At 40.1% G+C, this 16,027-nt stretch overlaps 1 protein-coding gene across 5 annotated transcripts in view; it reads right to left on the bottom strand.

The window, feature by feature from the left end:
* The window catches only part of ZNF638 (zinc finger protein 638), a 99,086-nt gene extending 90,598 nt beyond the window's left edge, over positions 1 to 8,488 (bottom strand). For 2 of the 5 annotated variants that reach the window (XM_011980646.1, XM_011980651.1), the window contains exon 1: positions 8,367 to 8,485. The gene's annotated coding sequence lies outside the window, so the exon portion shown is untranslated. Of the gene's footprint in view, positions 1 to 7,162; positions 7,411 to 8,366 lie in introns of all 5 variants that reach the window. The other 3 variants (XM_011980650.1, XM_011980647.1, XM_011980649.1) reach the window with 3 other exon arrangements.
* Positions 8,489 to 16,027: the final 7,539 nt, after the last annotated feature.

Genomic DNA, 16,027 nt, shown 5'->3' with positions numbered 1-16,027 from the left:
AACATATGCAAGTAACAATTCTGAGAGTGTCCAAGTGTTGACAGAGAGTACCATGTTTAATGTTAAAATGCCAAAATGTGGTGCCTTCAAAGAAACAGTCAACGAAATAGGAAGCAAAAATAAGCAGAAAATTAGAAACGTTATTTGGCATCATGAAGGGCAACACCAAATTTCACTACTAACTGCAAGGATTGATAAACACCATGATTTCAGATTCGGAAAAAAAATGGAAAATTGCTAATGCACAATGTTAAGAAGAGATCTCCATGAGAACCAGGCATTAACCCCATATAGCAACGATTTAATATTGTTATCAATTTCAGGAAAACGATTTTTTGATAAATGGGCTATTGTAAGATATACCTTTTTATTTCCTAAAAGCATGTGCACTGCATACATAAACGGGCCTCTAGAGCACAACATTGTATTTATTGTAAATGATTTCCCCTGGACATGTGCACTGGTGGCCTTGCTCTAAACACTCCTAGTAAGGTCTAACACGTTAGCCCAAGAGAAACCATCTTATCCAAGCTGGAACAAACAAATCTTCCCTAGGATTTTTTGTTAAACTAGAAATGAGAAAAGTGGTAGATGTTTCTAAAATTCAAATGCTGTTAACAGCCCTATTTACTGGTTTACCGAGAAACCGCACCATAAAACAACAACAAAAAAAGCCACTGGAACAGAGGTCAGCAAGACCAAGAAGCAAAGACAATAACGAAGGTATTCAATATCCAGTCCCCAATTGTTTCTGAAGCCTAACTGCATCCTTGCCCTCTCTGCCATTTGGTTATTTGCTTTTCTTCATGGAGTCACATGGGCCAAAAAATGTTTCCATTTACCTAAAATGGGTTCTAAAATCTTCAATTAAATATACCTTAACTGGCCGGGCGCGGTGGCTCATGCCTGTAATCCCAGCACTTTGGGAGGCTGAGGCGGGCGGATCACCAGGTCAGGAGTTCAAGACCAGCCTGACCAACATGGAGAAATCTTGTCTCTACTAAAAATATAAAAATTAGCTGGGTGTGGTGGCAGGCACCTGTAATCCCAGCCACTCAGGAGGCTGAGGCAGGAGAATCCACTTGCATCTGGGAGGAGGAGGTTGCAGTGAGCTGAGGTCGCACCACTGCACTCCAGCCTGGGTGAACGTGAGACTCCATCTCAAAAAAAAAAAAAAGAAAACCTAAACTGACTAAATGCATTAAAAATCATAAGCCTTAAAATCTTTACAAGTACAAAAGAGCATACAGTATGCCACCTTTTGTGTTAAACAAAAAAGGAAAATAGGAAAACATACATATACCTGTTTATGGTTAGCATAAAGAAACAAAGGAAAGATAATACAGAAAACGGTGAAGTTGGTAATCTATAAGGGGTAATGGATAGAAAGGATTGAAGGGATATGGTAATATTATTTCACGGAGCATTTTACTGTACAGTTTTAACTTTTGGAAACATGTTAACAATTTACATATATTTTAAAAATCAGTAAGGATGGGATGGAGAAAAATATCTAACACTGAAAGCAAACCAATCCAATCATATTTCAAATGCATACCACAATACATTGTAGGGGAAAAAGAAAATAATCCAAAAACTTAAAAACCGCTATTCAATTTATGTACCTCACAGGAGGCCACACCCCCTGAGTGTTACAGACCCCCAGGAAAATAAATAAATAAAAGAAATGATTTATGTACCTCAGTTTTGATGGAGCTAAGGGAAAGAGAAGAAGAAATTTTCACTCATTTTAGTAATTTTATTTTTTGTAGTGGCATGGATGAAGCAATTCTGAAACTACTTTAGACACATCATAGATTTGAGCAAGTAAGTAAATGTTTTGATGGTGCTAGGAACTTAGGGCTTTCATTGTGGAAGACAAGAAATACAAATAGGAAATGGGAGAAAGCAAGAAAGAACTGAACCGCAATAAATTATCAAACACTGGAAAAAACAGGAGTCCATAAACACATAGCAATAAATTAATCAATGGGAAGAAGGGAAGCTCTTATAGAGTGCTGAGTACCTACTAGTAAATGTAGAATAACAATGGAAGTAGAAAATCATTTTGCAATCACCATAGTAAAGAATGGTTCGGGTAAGAATCATGAGTGGGTATTACAGAGGTAAATTCTGATGAGTAGGATATTTGCATGGTCTTAAAATGTCTCTCCACAGATTGATTCCAGGGAGAGTGGGGGGAAACAAGCACTTTAACCAAAGCATATGCTCACACACAGTATCATGCATGAAGGGCAAATAGAAATGGTGAATCTCCAGATCTGATATCCTGGGGACATAGCATTAGTTATGTGATTTTTCTGCCCAGGGACATATAATCTACATCTAATCAAGAGGAAACATCAGATAAATCCAAAATGAGAAATGCTCTATTAAAGAGAAAAGCAAAGCAGATTGTATTCTTCAAAAATGTCAACTTCACAAAAGATAAAGGCACACTACGGAAATGTTCCAGATTAAAGAAGATTAAAAAGACATAACTAAATGCAACATCTGATCTTAGTTTAGTCCTGTACTGGAAGGGGAAGAAAAACTGCTATAAAAAACATTATTGGGTCAACTGACAAAAACCAGAATACAAACAGTAGATTGATTAATTTTATAGGCTATGCCGTGACTCACGTATGTAATCTTACTACTTTGGGAGGCCGAGACAGGTGGAAGGCTTAAGTTCAGGAGTTCGAGACCAGTCTGAGCAACATGGCGAAACCCCGTCTCTACAAAAAAATAAAAAGTAGTCAGGCATGACGGTGCGCGCCTGAGCCAGTACTCCCAGCCACTTGGGAGGATTGCTTGAGCCCAGAAGGCAGAGACCGCAGTGAGCCGAGATCACCCACTGGACTCCAGCCTGGGTGACAGAGCCAGACACTGACTCAAAAAAATTTAAAAAAAAGATTTTATAAATGTGAAATTTACTGAAGTTAGTAACTATGATGACTATGAAAGAAAATATTTTTAGGAAATACACACTAAAGTATTTAGGGATAAAGGACCACAATATATTCAACTTAATGTTAAACTTTTCAGGAAAAAAACATATGGAGGAGACAGGGAACTCCCCTGTCACCTGGCACTTAAATTTATTCAAATATAGTGAATGACCCAATATTTCATGTCTAACATTGGACTATGTTATCTTATTGTATACAAAGCAAAAAAAAAAAAAAACTATAAGCAATATGGCAAGAGGCAGAAAACTTGCAGTATAATAAAGAGTATCAGCCTTAAACACATTTTTGGATTTGGCCCTTCTTGTCTACATCATGTTCACTTCCTAACTATTGACTGTTAGTCAGCCTATTATGCAATCCATAATAATCTAATCTTTGGGGAAATGTCCACTGATCTGAAGATACCCACCCTGCTAGGAGGGGTGCCAGTGAATGACTTCATGCAAAACTAGTTAACTCCCATAAGTAAAATTTAACACTATTAATTCAGCTTTAGAGAGGTAGTACAGCATAGTGTTTAAGAACTTAGACCCTACATTCAGTGTTTTAACTCTGGTCTTGCTGCTCGCTATACAACGTTACCCTGAGCAAGTTGGTTAATCCAAGCCTGTTTCATCCTGTGAAATAACTCTGGTCCTGCTGCTTGCTAACAATGTTACCCAGAGCAAGCTGGTTAATCCAAGCCTGTTTCATCCTGTGAAAATGAAACAACAGTACCCATTCGGAATGCTGCTGTGAAGATTAATTAAAATTGTAAATCCTGACATGCAACGAGGTGCTCAAAAAATGCTAAACAGTAAACAAAATGCTTTACTTAAAATAGGTGTTTCTTCCCTTTAGTAAGACGAGTAATTTTTGAAAATTATATTAGAAACAGGAGTTAATTGCTTATGTTCACCTTTCTTTCAGCAATTCCTATACTGAGATCTAGAAATTTGTTTATCAAGTACTTTTTTTTTTGTGACGGAATTTCGCTCTTGTTGCCCAGGCTGGAGTACAATGGAGCAATCTCGGCTCACTGCAACCTCCGTCTCCTGTGTTCAAGCGATTCTCCTACCTTAGCCTCCAGAGTAGCTGGGATTACAGGCATGCGCCACCACCACAGCTAATTTTGTATTTTTAGTAGAGACGGGGTTTCTCCATGTTGGTCAGGCTGGTCTTAAACTCCTGACCTCAGGTGATCCGCCTGCCTCGGCCTCCCGAAGTGCTGGAATTACAGGCGTGAGCCACCATGCCCAGCCTTATCAAGTAAATTTTTAAAGCCACATCAAAATTCATGAATTCAGATGCTGATGAAGCAAAGGATTATCTAATAATGTATAAAAAGCAAAGTTTTTCTTCAACAAGTAAACTGTAAGAAAAGGTAGGTGAGGAGTTTATAGACTTGAGAGTTATCAATCGTAACCAATTATGAACATTAGTTGGATCCTTACTCCAACAACCTTTACCATATATGCATGGGGGTGGGAGGTAGTGAGATAACTGGGGAAATCTGGTATCTGTCTGAATATCTGATATCAAAATTAATTACTCATAGTAACTGTTATTGTTTTAGGTGTAACACGCATGTTTTTTCCTAAACACTCTAGAGAAAATTCTGAACTATATACTGAACTGATAGAAGGATTTGTTTAAAAATAAGCAAGTAGAGATGAAACAAGACTGACCATTAGCTAGATAACTGAAACTGGATAGGCACATGAATGAATTAGTATCATTCTCTTTACTTTTGCATATGTTTACAATTTTCCATAGTAAAATAGTTTTTGGGTTTTTTTTGGTAAAAATATTTAAAAGTTGGCAACTCATACTCAGCAGAGACAATAGACAAATTAGCTAAAAGCTTAATAAATAAAGACTGTGGAAATAAGATAGGAAATTTTTTTAAAACTTGATATGAATGATAAACATATTTTGGTTCAAAAGAGTAAAAAAAAATCCAAAATATATGTTTCTCAAGGTAACCATTAAGGAAACAGGCTAGGCGCAATGGCTCACACCTGTAATCCCAGCAATTTAGGAAGCCAAGGTGGGAGGATGGTTTGAGTCCAGGAGTTCAAGACCAGCCTGGGCAATACAGCAAGACCTTGTCTCTACAATTTTTTTTTTTTTAAAGATTAGCCAAGCATGGTGACGTGTGCCTGTTGTCCCAACTACTCAGGAGACTGAGGCAGGAACATCGCTTGCAACCAGGAGGTAGAGGCTGCAGTGAGTCATGGTGGCCTTCGAGATAGAGTGAGATCCTGTCTCAAAAACAAAACAAAGCAAGAAAACATATGTACATTAAACGTACTTCTGTTTCCTGGACTTTCTTTTCAATTTAAAATCCTTATTATTATTGACCCTCACCGGAGTTTTTTTTGTTTTGTTTTGTTTTTGGACAGAGTCTGGCTGTGTCACCCAGGCTGGAGTGCAGGGGCGCAATCTCAGCTCACTGCAACCTCTGCCTCCTGGGTTCATGCCCTCAGCCTCCCCAGATGCTGGGACTACAGGCACCCGCCACCATGCCCAGCTTTTTTTTTCTATTTTTAGTAGATATGGGATTTCACCATGTTAGCCAGGACGGTCTAGATCTCCTGACCTCGTGATCCGCTCACCTTGCCTCCCAAAGTGCTGGGATTACAGGCATGAGCCACCGCACCCAGCCCTCACCCCCATTATTATAGTTGTGTGTTTTATTTCTACATCTCACCTTTTCCTCACTCTTCTTCCTTTCCATTATTCTCATCTTCTATATACTTATTTTCCTTCCCTTTTAATTTTCCATCACAAATTTCAAAAGACTAAATAAAGTTAAAGCAGTGAAGAGTAGATAAACTGGATACACATGAGGGCTTATTAGTTTTAGCCACAAACATAATTACTTTCAATTTGGAGAGTCTCTAAAACCACTACATTGCAACATTCATCAGCGCCTGTTTCCTTGCTAAACAGCCCAAACTGTGTTACTGGGTACCAATACTGGAAGTACTGTTTCTAAGTATATAAGGCATTTTATTAAGGATTTGGACAAATTTAGTTCAAACCTTAAACAGTATACATTAAGGCACAATGGAAAGAGCATGATTCAGAGTCCAGGCTCTAGTGACTATCAGCTGAGTTCACTCACTCAACATCTTAGCATCTAATACATACCAGGCACTGGGAAAGATACAAAGACTAACGTAACAATCATATAAATAGTTACAATATATATTGGTAAGTTCTACAAGAGAGACATGTAAAAAGTTTATAGAAGCACAAAACATTTTAACAAAAGTTAGATTAGATTGCTTTCAACTCCAAAATTATGTTACTCTAAATCCTTTTAAGCCGTTTAATTAGAATACCCACAGATAATAATTTTCTATCAAATGATGCTGCCTAAGCACTTAAATTTTGAAATAAAAGTAACAGCTAACATTAAGCACCTAGTATCTGCCAAGGAACAGGAGTTTTCTATACACTGTCTCACTTAACAGTCACTCACAAAAATCCCAAGCAGGAAGTAATAATGTCACCATTTTAGAGATAAGGAAACAAAAGCTCAGAAAGACTAAAATAATTTACCAAAGTCTCACACATACTGAGGAAGAGATCTGATTCCAGATCTTCTGATTGCAAAGCCTATTCTCTTTCCACTAAACAACTTGTCTCATTTTCTTTCACTACCTAAGAACAAAATTTCCAGAGATCACCTACTTAAGAGCACCCAAGAAAAACCCTAAGATAGTCTTCAAGTACAGTGACGACTTTAAACTAGAGTACCTAAAACTTTTTAAACTAGAGTAACTGCCGTACACACCCTCCGAAACAAAATGCAAAAAAAAATTACAAAACAAATACAACCAATATACAATTAAGTATGTGACCATAAACATATTATGAAAACTTGTTAATAAAAACGAATTAGATTTTGTGATTTCTTCCAGCTGTTATATTTACCCTTTCTTGCTTCCAAGACAAAACTCCCAAGGAAGGAATGGCCCAGCATATTTCAGTGTATTAACATGCTGGAATGCCCTCTAATTATTTAAAAATACATATTACAGAATATGGAGTGCAAAATAAAATACAAAATGCTGTCAAATTTTTTTAAAAGATAGCAACTGTAAGTCCACTAAGTCTCAAATGTCTAATCATTAACAAAATTTAGTTATCTGAAGTAATGTTATCAACATGTTTCTCTGCGAAAACTTTCTTAACTTCACCTTTTTTTGGTCAATCCTTTTTTCCAGGTTATCAATTTTTAATTGTAAATCTGAACCAGCAAGCACAACATCCCTGAAAAAATGATCCTTTATAACAAATGAGGGAAAAACGCAGAAAATTTTGTGTGCACAATTCCAAAGCTCGTTGGAAAAAGTAGCTTAACATAAGTCGCTGGATCCTGGTGACAAGTTTTTCATCGGGACTCCTTTAGACTACTACAATTCCTGGTCCTCGCCCCAAACTTCGCCTAAGGGCAAATTTTAAGATTAAGAAAAATTAGCTTCAGGTAGCCTTCACTGTCTAGCTCAATTAATGATTTTGTAATACTGAAGTATCCCTCATTACCAATTACCTCAAACAACAAAAGATCTATTTCAAAGGTTCTCAAGAATTCCAGTCTGTGATATACACATTCCCCCTCCCTTTAAGAGAACGGGGCCCAAGCAAAGAATCACACGAAAACAATTCACTGACGTTGTTTTCACAATTCCTCTGAGAAATTTGGAAATGCTGTTAGGTATCACAACCATTTATGAGTCCTCAGTCTCCCACACAGAGGTGACATTTTCTTTGCTTTCATACCTGCACTACGCAGCACAGAACGCCGGCCCGCAAAAGCCGCTGGATCCTAACATTCCCTCCCTCATCCCGACTCCCCCTCCCCAGCTCCAAACACAAACACGCTCTTCTCTCCACGCTTCTTGCACAATGTCGCTGGCCAGAGGGGGCTCGGCTCAAACTCCACCGCCTCTTCGGGCCCGACGGGAACGCTTCCTCCCTGCTCGGCGCTCCCTCACCACCGCTTCCTCGGCTGTCAGGCCCGGCGCAGCCTCGGCAGGCCCTGCGCGGCTGGGGAAGGGGCCGCCTCGGCCTCGCCAAAAGGCTCTTCAAGATCCTCGGCCCAGTGCAACGGCGTCAGGCAGCTCTTCTCGAGGCAGGGTCCTACACGGGTGCCCGGACGGGCGCTCCCGGGTAGCGAGGTGAACAAACGACGGAGCAGGGCAGCACAGCACAGCTTCCCTTCCCATCCCGGGGGTCCCCCAACCTCCTCCCGCCCCCGCCGTCTGCCCGCCGCCATTTTGTGCGGAGCCGCTGCGACACAGATACAATAGTCGGCCCGGATCTCGCAGGAAGGGCTCAGGACCCCCACGATACGGGCCTCCGCCTTCCAACCCCCTACTCCCCACAGGGCAGCGGTCCTACCTATGCCTACCCGACTAACAGCCGGATCCCATTCGCGCCCCACACAGTTTAGCACTCAGCCTCCAGTCTCGACGCCGAAAAAGCTACCGCCTCCAATGAGGTGCACGCATGCGCGCCTCTCCAGCCCCTGCGAGCTCTCGTAGGCTCCCAGCGCCTGCGTACCGCTGGCACTGCGCTCGCCCGAAGCCCGAGAAGAGCCCGGGGGAGCTGGCTCCCGGAAGGGGGCGCTCCCGCGTGGCGGCGGCCAAGGCGCCTGCGGCAAAAAAAAACACAAAAAAACACAAAAAAAACTCCAGCGCCGTCTCCACCCCTTTGCTGGTTCTGTGCCTGTCCTCTCCAAACCGCTCATCCTTTTAAGATCTATATTGTCTCACCTCCTTCATGAAGTCTTCCCTGATCATTTTGTGCATTCAATAATAACATTATATGGCCAGGCGCGGTGGCTCACGCCTGTAATCCCAGCACTTTGGGAGACCGAGGTGGGTGGATCATCTGAGGTCAGGAGTTCAAGACCAGCCTGGCCAACAATGTGAAACCCTGTCTCTACTAAAAACACAAAAAATAGCCGGGCGTGGTGGCGCGCGCCTGTAATCCTAGCTACTGGGGGTGCTGAGGTAGGAGAATTGCTTGAACCAGGGAGGCCGAGGTTGCAGTCAGCGGAGATCGCACCACTGCACTCCAGCCTGGGCAACAGAGTGAGACTCCATCTCAAATAATAATAATAATAACAATAACATTATATTATAACAGGTTATACTCACGCGTAGCACATAATATAATGCTTTGTATGGTCAAGATTTTGCCTGCTTTTATCCTGTCACCTTGCACCTTTTGATCCCTATGGCAATGATGTGTATCATTGCTACTCAAAACTGTAAATTAGAATTCAACTAAAGCTTATTCAGCTAAAACTTTAACACTCTGAAAATCCTGTTGTCATTTCACAATAAAAAGCCCTATCTGTATGGTAGGTATTCGTAATCCTCATTTTACCCATGAAAAACCTTGGGATGACAGAAGTTAAAGAACTGTGTTATGCAATGTTTTATCTTCTCAAGGTGACTATACTCCACCAACATGAAAACCCAGTCATTGGACGAAATCTGGTAAAGCTACAAGCCCTGCCTTATGCATACCACACAAATCACACCACCCACCCTGAGTCTCACACATCGGTTTTACCTAGCACTCAAGCAGATGCATTTCTTTTATTCACATTAAAACAAGCATTTGAAAGACTCAAAAGAAAAGTCGTTTTAAAAAGATATCTTAATCGGATTTTCATTTCAAACTAAAAATCCTGCTAGGGAGAACAAACCAAAAACAAAGAAAAAGCCAACAAGCGCGCCCTAAACACCAAATAACCCATGTTAACATTTAATAAGTTCCCTTCTACACATTTCTTCATAGTCATACAAACACATTATTTCGCACATTAGCTATTTGCTTTTCTGATTACTGACATTTCTCCAAGTGAACCATATAATCGTTTTTAAAATAATTATATAATATTCATAGTATAGCTGCCTCAGCAATTATTCAACCTGTTGTTGAACACTGAAGTTGTTTCCAGTCTTTCTGCTACTACAAACATTGCTGTATACAAAGACTTACCAAATGATGCTTTAATTTCTAAAGGCTAGAATCATCACAGTGGGACTGCTAGATTAAATGTGTATGTGTGTATATACATTTAATTTTAATAGGTGTTGTAGGAAAACTTCCCAAAAAGTTTCTACAAAGTGTCGCTTCCACTAAATATGTAAGAAAATAGGTCGGGCAAGGTGGCTCATGCCTGTAATCCCAGCACTTTGGGAGGCCGAGGTGGGTGAATCACGAGGTCAGGAGTTCGAGACCAGCCTGACCAACATAGTGAAACACGATCTCTACTAAAAATACAAAAATTAGCTGGCTTTGGTGGTGTGTGCCTGTAATCCCAGCTACTTGGGAGGCTGAGGCAGGAGAATCACATGAACCCAGGAGGCAGAGGTTGCAGTGAGGTGAGATCGTGCTACTGCACTCCAGCCTGGGCAACAGAGTCAGACTTTGTCTCAAAAAAAAAAAAAAAAAGAAAAGAACCATTTCCCTACAAACTCACTTCTTTCTCAAACCTGAAATACTTTAAATATCATTGGACTTCTATCTGTTCTTTAAAGTTTGAAATAATTCACCTTTGAAATATCTTGTTTGGTGCTTTTTCTGAGAGTTGTTCTTCTCTAATTTTCTCTTGATACTTTATGATATTTAGTTGGGTAAGAATTTCTCTCTCTTCCACGATGAATTTGGTAATTTATATTTTGCTTGAAAAGCATTCATTTCATCTAGATTTTCAAACATTTCCCTAGAGTTAGGCAAAGTAACTTACGAAATTTCTTTCATTTCCTTTACGTGGGCCCCTTATATGGCTTTATTTATTTGCACAGCACTTATCACCTTCCAATATACCAATAATTTATTTATTTGTTTCTTCTCCATCTTCCTCCACTAGAAATGTAAGCTCCCTGAGGTCAGGGATATTTGTCTGTTTTCTTCACTGCTTTATTTCCAATACAGAGAATGATACTTGATACATAGTAGAAAATCAGCAAATATTTCTTGCAAGAATGAATGACTCTGATGGGGGTGTGTGTGTGTGTGTGTGTGTGTGTGTGTGTCACTGTCGAGCATCTTTTCATATCTACTAGACAGGTGTACTTCTTTTTTCTTTTTTTTTTTTAAGTTGCCATTTAACTGGTTTATCTGCTGCTAATAAATTGGCAACACAAGGAGGGACCGAGGGTGAGCTCCCAGCCAGGCTCCGTGTCCAGGCTTTGGCAGGAGTCATGTGTATTTCTTCATTTAAAATAACTCCTTTTCATATTCTTTGTGCATATTTCTAGTGAAGTGATTGTCTCTTATCAGAGGTAGCTCTCACCATATATGTATTTGTCAAATATGTGGCAATTAGTTTCTCCTCACTGAAATTTTGTCTCTACCTTTTGCTATTATAAACTAAATGTTCATTAAATCAAATCAATGTTTTCATTTATGACTTCTGAGTTTTCTTTTCATCCCACTCCCTTGAAGCATACACACCCAGAAATTACACAAAATTCTCCTAAGTTATCTAAACTTCACAGTTGTTCACAATTGTTCACTTTTGTTTACAACTTCACAATTTTATTTCTTACATTTAGATGTTTAATCAATCTAACATAATTTTTATGGAATGAGGTAGATCTAGCTTCATTTTCTTCCAAATGAATAAAGGCAATCATGAAGGTTCCAGATGTTAAGTAAACCATTCTTTTTCACATAATTGAAATATATCTTCCCCTTAAAAAGCAAACAACAAAAACTATTGCGTTTCCATGTACAAAAATGGATTTACAGCCCTTCCAGTCTGGTTTAACGATCTATTTGTCTACCTGTGAGTCAGGGCCATTTCATTAACTGAGCCAGTAAATATGTATTGTTTATGTTTTTATTTTCTGTATATTATGATGTTTGACATCTTATTAACCTTTCTGGCTGGGGAGAAATTGCCACTCCTGGGGCTAGCCAATTCTTAGAGAAGGCAAAGTTCAGCCGGAGCTTGACTTTGATATGCAAACTACCAATTCAGAGCCATCCTCCTCTATCAGGCCGGTATACCCCAGGAGGCAATATTCCTCTGCCGTAGTCGTCCCAGGGGCAGGTTACCAGGCAACTACAGACCACTTCTATAGCTAAGAGCCTGCGGAAATGATTCAAACTAGCCAGTCCTGAGCTGTTTACCCTGCTCTGTCTTGCCTTTCCCTGAGAAACTCCAATAAAGGCCTTGGCCTGGGCTCCTCCTCCTGCCACTCGTTCCTGCCCCTTCTGCCTCCTGATGGACTTGGGTGTTTCCTCATGTGGCCCTGTATGGCAGAGCATGCTTCCTGCTTTTAGGACCTATGAGCATAGTAAACTTTGTTTCCCTGAGCTTCTCCTGGAACTCCTCTTGTGGCCACACCTGACTGACCCTCACATAAAATACGGCAGAACAAAATATTACTTGAGGGTGCACTCTGTGCCTGGAACTATTCTAGCCACCAAGGAGTAGCAAACCAAAAGGCAACACTCACTCCTGCCCTCATGGCACATACAGCCTTGATCAGGGAGACAGACAACTAGCAAGTACATTTATAGTATGTCAAATGGTGGCAAATGCTATGGAGGAAAACAAAGCAAGACCAGGACACATAACAGAGGCTGCAATTTGAAATGAGATGGTCAAGAAAGGCATCACTAAGAAGGCAACATTGGAGCAGAAATCTGACAAGTGTGTGAATAAGCAGTACAGAATCTAGGAGGAAGAGTATTCCAGGAAGAGTGAAAGTAAAATGTAAAAGCTCTGAGGTGAATGCCAGCTTGCTGTACTTGAGAAAGCCGAAAGGCCAAAGAGGCCACAACAGCATTATTAAGAGAGGACATGGGAGATGAGGTGGAGGGGAGCTGGAAACACTTGCTGTATTAGTGTGCTAGGGCTACTGTAACAAATCACAAGTTCGGTGGCTTAGACAACAGAAATTATTTCTCTCCATTCTGGAGGCTGCAAGTCCACAGTCACGGTATCAACAGGTTTGGTTTCTCTTGACAATTCTCTCCTTGGCTTGCAGTTGGCTGCCTTCCCACTGTGTCCTCACATGGTCTTTTCTCTATGCACATGCATCTTTCTCTTCTTATAAGAACACTAATCATATTGGATTAGGGCCCCACCATTATGACCTCATTTAATCATAATCACCTCTTTAAAAGTCCAATCTCCAAATATAGCCACATTCTGAGGTGTATGGGGAGTTAGGGCTTCAACATACAAATTTGGGGAGAACAAAATTCTGTCCATAACATAGGCCATTTTGAAGGCTTTGGTTTTTTACTGTGAATAAAACAAGAAGGTTTTGAGCAAAGGAGTAACATAATTTGGCTTACATTACATTGAATATTTACTCTCTGTCACTGTTCTAAGAACTGGAAGATACAACAGTTATCAAATACCTGCCTTCATAGAATTTACATTTTAGTGAAATAAATAATAAATATATAATGTGGTAATGTAAAATTTTAAAAAACACTACATTACAGGAAATGTTAGGGGGTTATGTTAGGGGGAAATGATGAGGCAGGGACTGGGGAATGCTTTAGATAGAGTAGTCAGGGAAATCTCAGATAAGGTGATATCTGAGCAGAGATATAAAGGAAGACAGGGAAAAGACACGTAGATATCTGGAAGAAGAGTTTTCAAACCAGAAGAAACATCAAGTGCCAAAGCCCTGAGGCAAAATGTATTTCAGGACTAACAAGAAGGCCAGCTCAGATGAGGAAGAATGAAGAGGAAGGATGAGATGAGGATGAAGAACTATCAAGGGAGCAGACCACACAAAGCCTTAGAGGCCATTTAAGACAATGCATAACACTGAATAAAAACCTGGATTAGAGATCCCAAGAGTTATCCCTCTAGCTCCTTCACTGATACTAACTTCACTGGATTTCAGATTTCTTACATGTAAAATGTGGGAAGAAAGGGGACTAAATTAGCTTTACCATAAGATGTGAGTCTGGAAATCCACAAACTGAAAAATGCTCACCAGTTTATGGCATTCCTAAGAAAATTTCTTTTTTGTTTTTGGAGACAGAGTCTTACTCTGTCACCCAGGCTGGAGTACAGTGGCACGATCTCAGCTCACTGCAACCTCTGCCTCCCAGGTTCAAGCAATTCTTGTACCTCAGCCTCCTAAGTGGCTGGAATTACAGGCATGAGCCACCATGCCTAGCTAATTTTTGTATTTTTTAGTAGAGACAGGGTTTTGCCATGTTGGCCAGGTTGGTCTCAAATTCCCGACCTCAGGTGATCTGCCCACCTTGGCCTCCCAAAGTGCTAGAATTACAGGTGTAAGCCACCGCAACCTGCCAGAAAAATATTTTCTATCTTAGAGTCTACTATATCCAAGTTTTTATGCCTTGTAGTCATGTGGATTATTTCAATAAATCCTCATTCCTATTTAAAAATGTCAATATTCTTGACAAGGAAAACAAATCTATCCTACTGCACATCATCATCTTCCACAATTCCCCACTTTCTTCCCTCACCCACTCTGTTTTCTGATTGGCCAGACAACAAGCATTAAGCAGCTCTATCCAGAGCTCAGCTTCTGCCTGCTCAGCACAGTCACAGCTCAACACCTGATTAGAAAACAGAACAGTCATCACAAACTTTGTTAACATAAATGGGGCTTTGTCTCAATGACATAGAGAATCTCATCACCATTTCAGCTCAAGTGCAAGTATCCTAATAAATAGGATCTGGGGGCAACTATGGCCTTTTTGTTTTTAGAAACTAAATCTAAGTATTGGAATAGACAAAGGGCCATGATGAAAAGTGTGAGAAATCCCAGAGTCATTTCCTGTCCAGAAAAAGGACAAAAATATCAAGAAAACTTGATTCTAACTGATCCTTAAATTTTGGAGACTATAAGGTGCAACCAGACATAATACATGGAGACGTTCAGAAACTCAAGAAAACAAGCAGTTATTTTTCTGAGTTTTAATCAAAGATAATGCAATGGCAAACAGAAATCAGTTTGTCTCTTCTTGTTAAGGTAGTTTTAAAATATGTTCATAAATTTCTTTAATACACTTCAGTTCAAGAGGTGGAGCCTAACTCCCTTTCCCTTGAATGTGAGTCAGACTTAGTAAATTGTTTTTAACGAAGATAATGTGGTGGAAGTGATGCTATGTGACTTCCAAGGCTACATCATAAAAAGCAGAGCTTCTGCCTGACGGTTCCTAGCTCCTGGATTACTTACCCTCAAGAAAGCCAGCTACCATGTTGTGAGAACATCCAAATAGCCGTTAAACAGAAGCCCATAAGGTGGGCCAGGTGCAGTGGCTCATGATTATAATCCCAGTACTTTGGTAGGCCTGAGTTCAAGACCAGTCTAGGCAACATAGCAAGACTCCATCTTTACAAAAAATTATCTTAAAAATTAGCCAGGCATGGTGGCTTATCTGTAGTCCCAGTTACTTGGGAGGCTGAGGAAGAAGGATCACTTGAACCCAGGAGTTCCAGGCTGCAGTGAGCTATGATCACAGCATTCACTCCAGTCTGGGTGAAAGAGCAAGGCCCTGCTCCCCAGCACCCCCCTCAAAAAAAAGGAGAGGAAAAAGAAAGAAAATTGCCAGCCATTTCAGTGAGCCACTTTGGATACAGAACCTCCAGCCTCAATTAAGCTTTCAGTTGACTATAGCTTAGGTCGATATCCTCCAAGCAATTTCTTGAGAGACACTGAGCAACAACTGCCTAGCTAAGTTACCTCTGAATTCCTGACTCATAGATGAGGATAAAAAACATATTGTTTTAAGCCATTAAGGTTTTGGGTAATCTTTAATACAGCAGTACATAACTAATATATGAAGACTATGAAATCAATTCATTAAAACCATGACTCAAAATCATTATACATCAATCAGTGGAAAATGAGCTGGGATTTAGAAACAATACATATTTTGACTTGAGTCCAACTTAAGCAATATTAATAATTAGCTTCCTCAAGCATAAAATAATGATCCCTTACCTGCAGGATCATCATCCTATGAACCTCTTACCCTAATAGCACTGTGTACACAGTCTACACGCTAGCTACAAAAACAATTCGAGATAC

This window comes from Mandrillus leucophaeus, unplaced genomic scaffold, assembly GCF_000951045.1.
Source record: "Mandrillus leucophaeus isolate KB7577 unplaced genomic scaffold, Mleu.le_1.0 Scaffold216, whole genome shotgun sequence".
Lineage (NCBI taxonomy): Eukaryota > Metazoa > Chordata > Mammalia > Primates > Cercopithecidae > Mandrillus > Mandrillus leucophaeus.
This window is presented reverse-complemented; position numbering and strand designations above follow the sequence as displayed.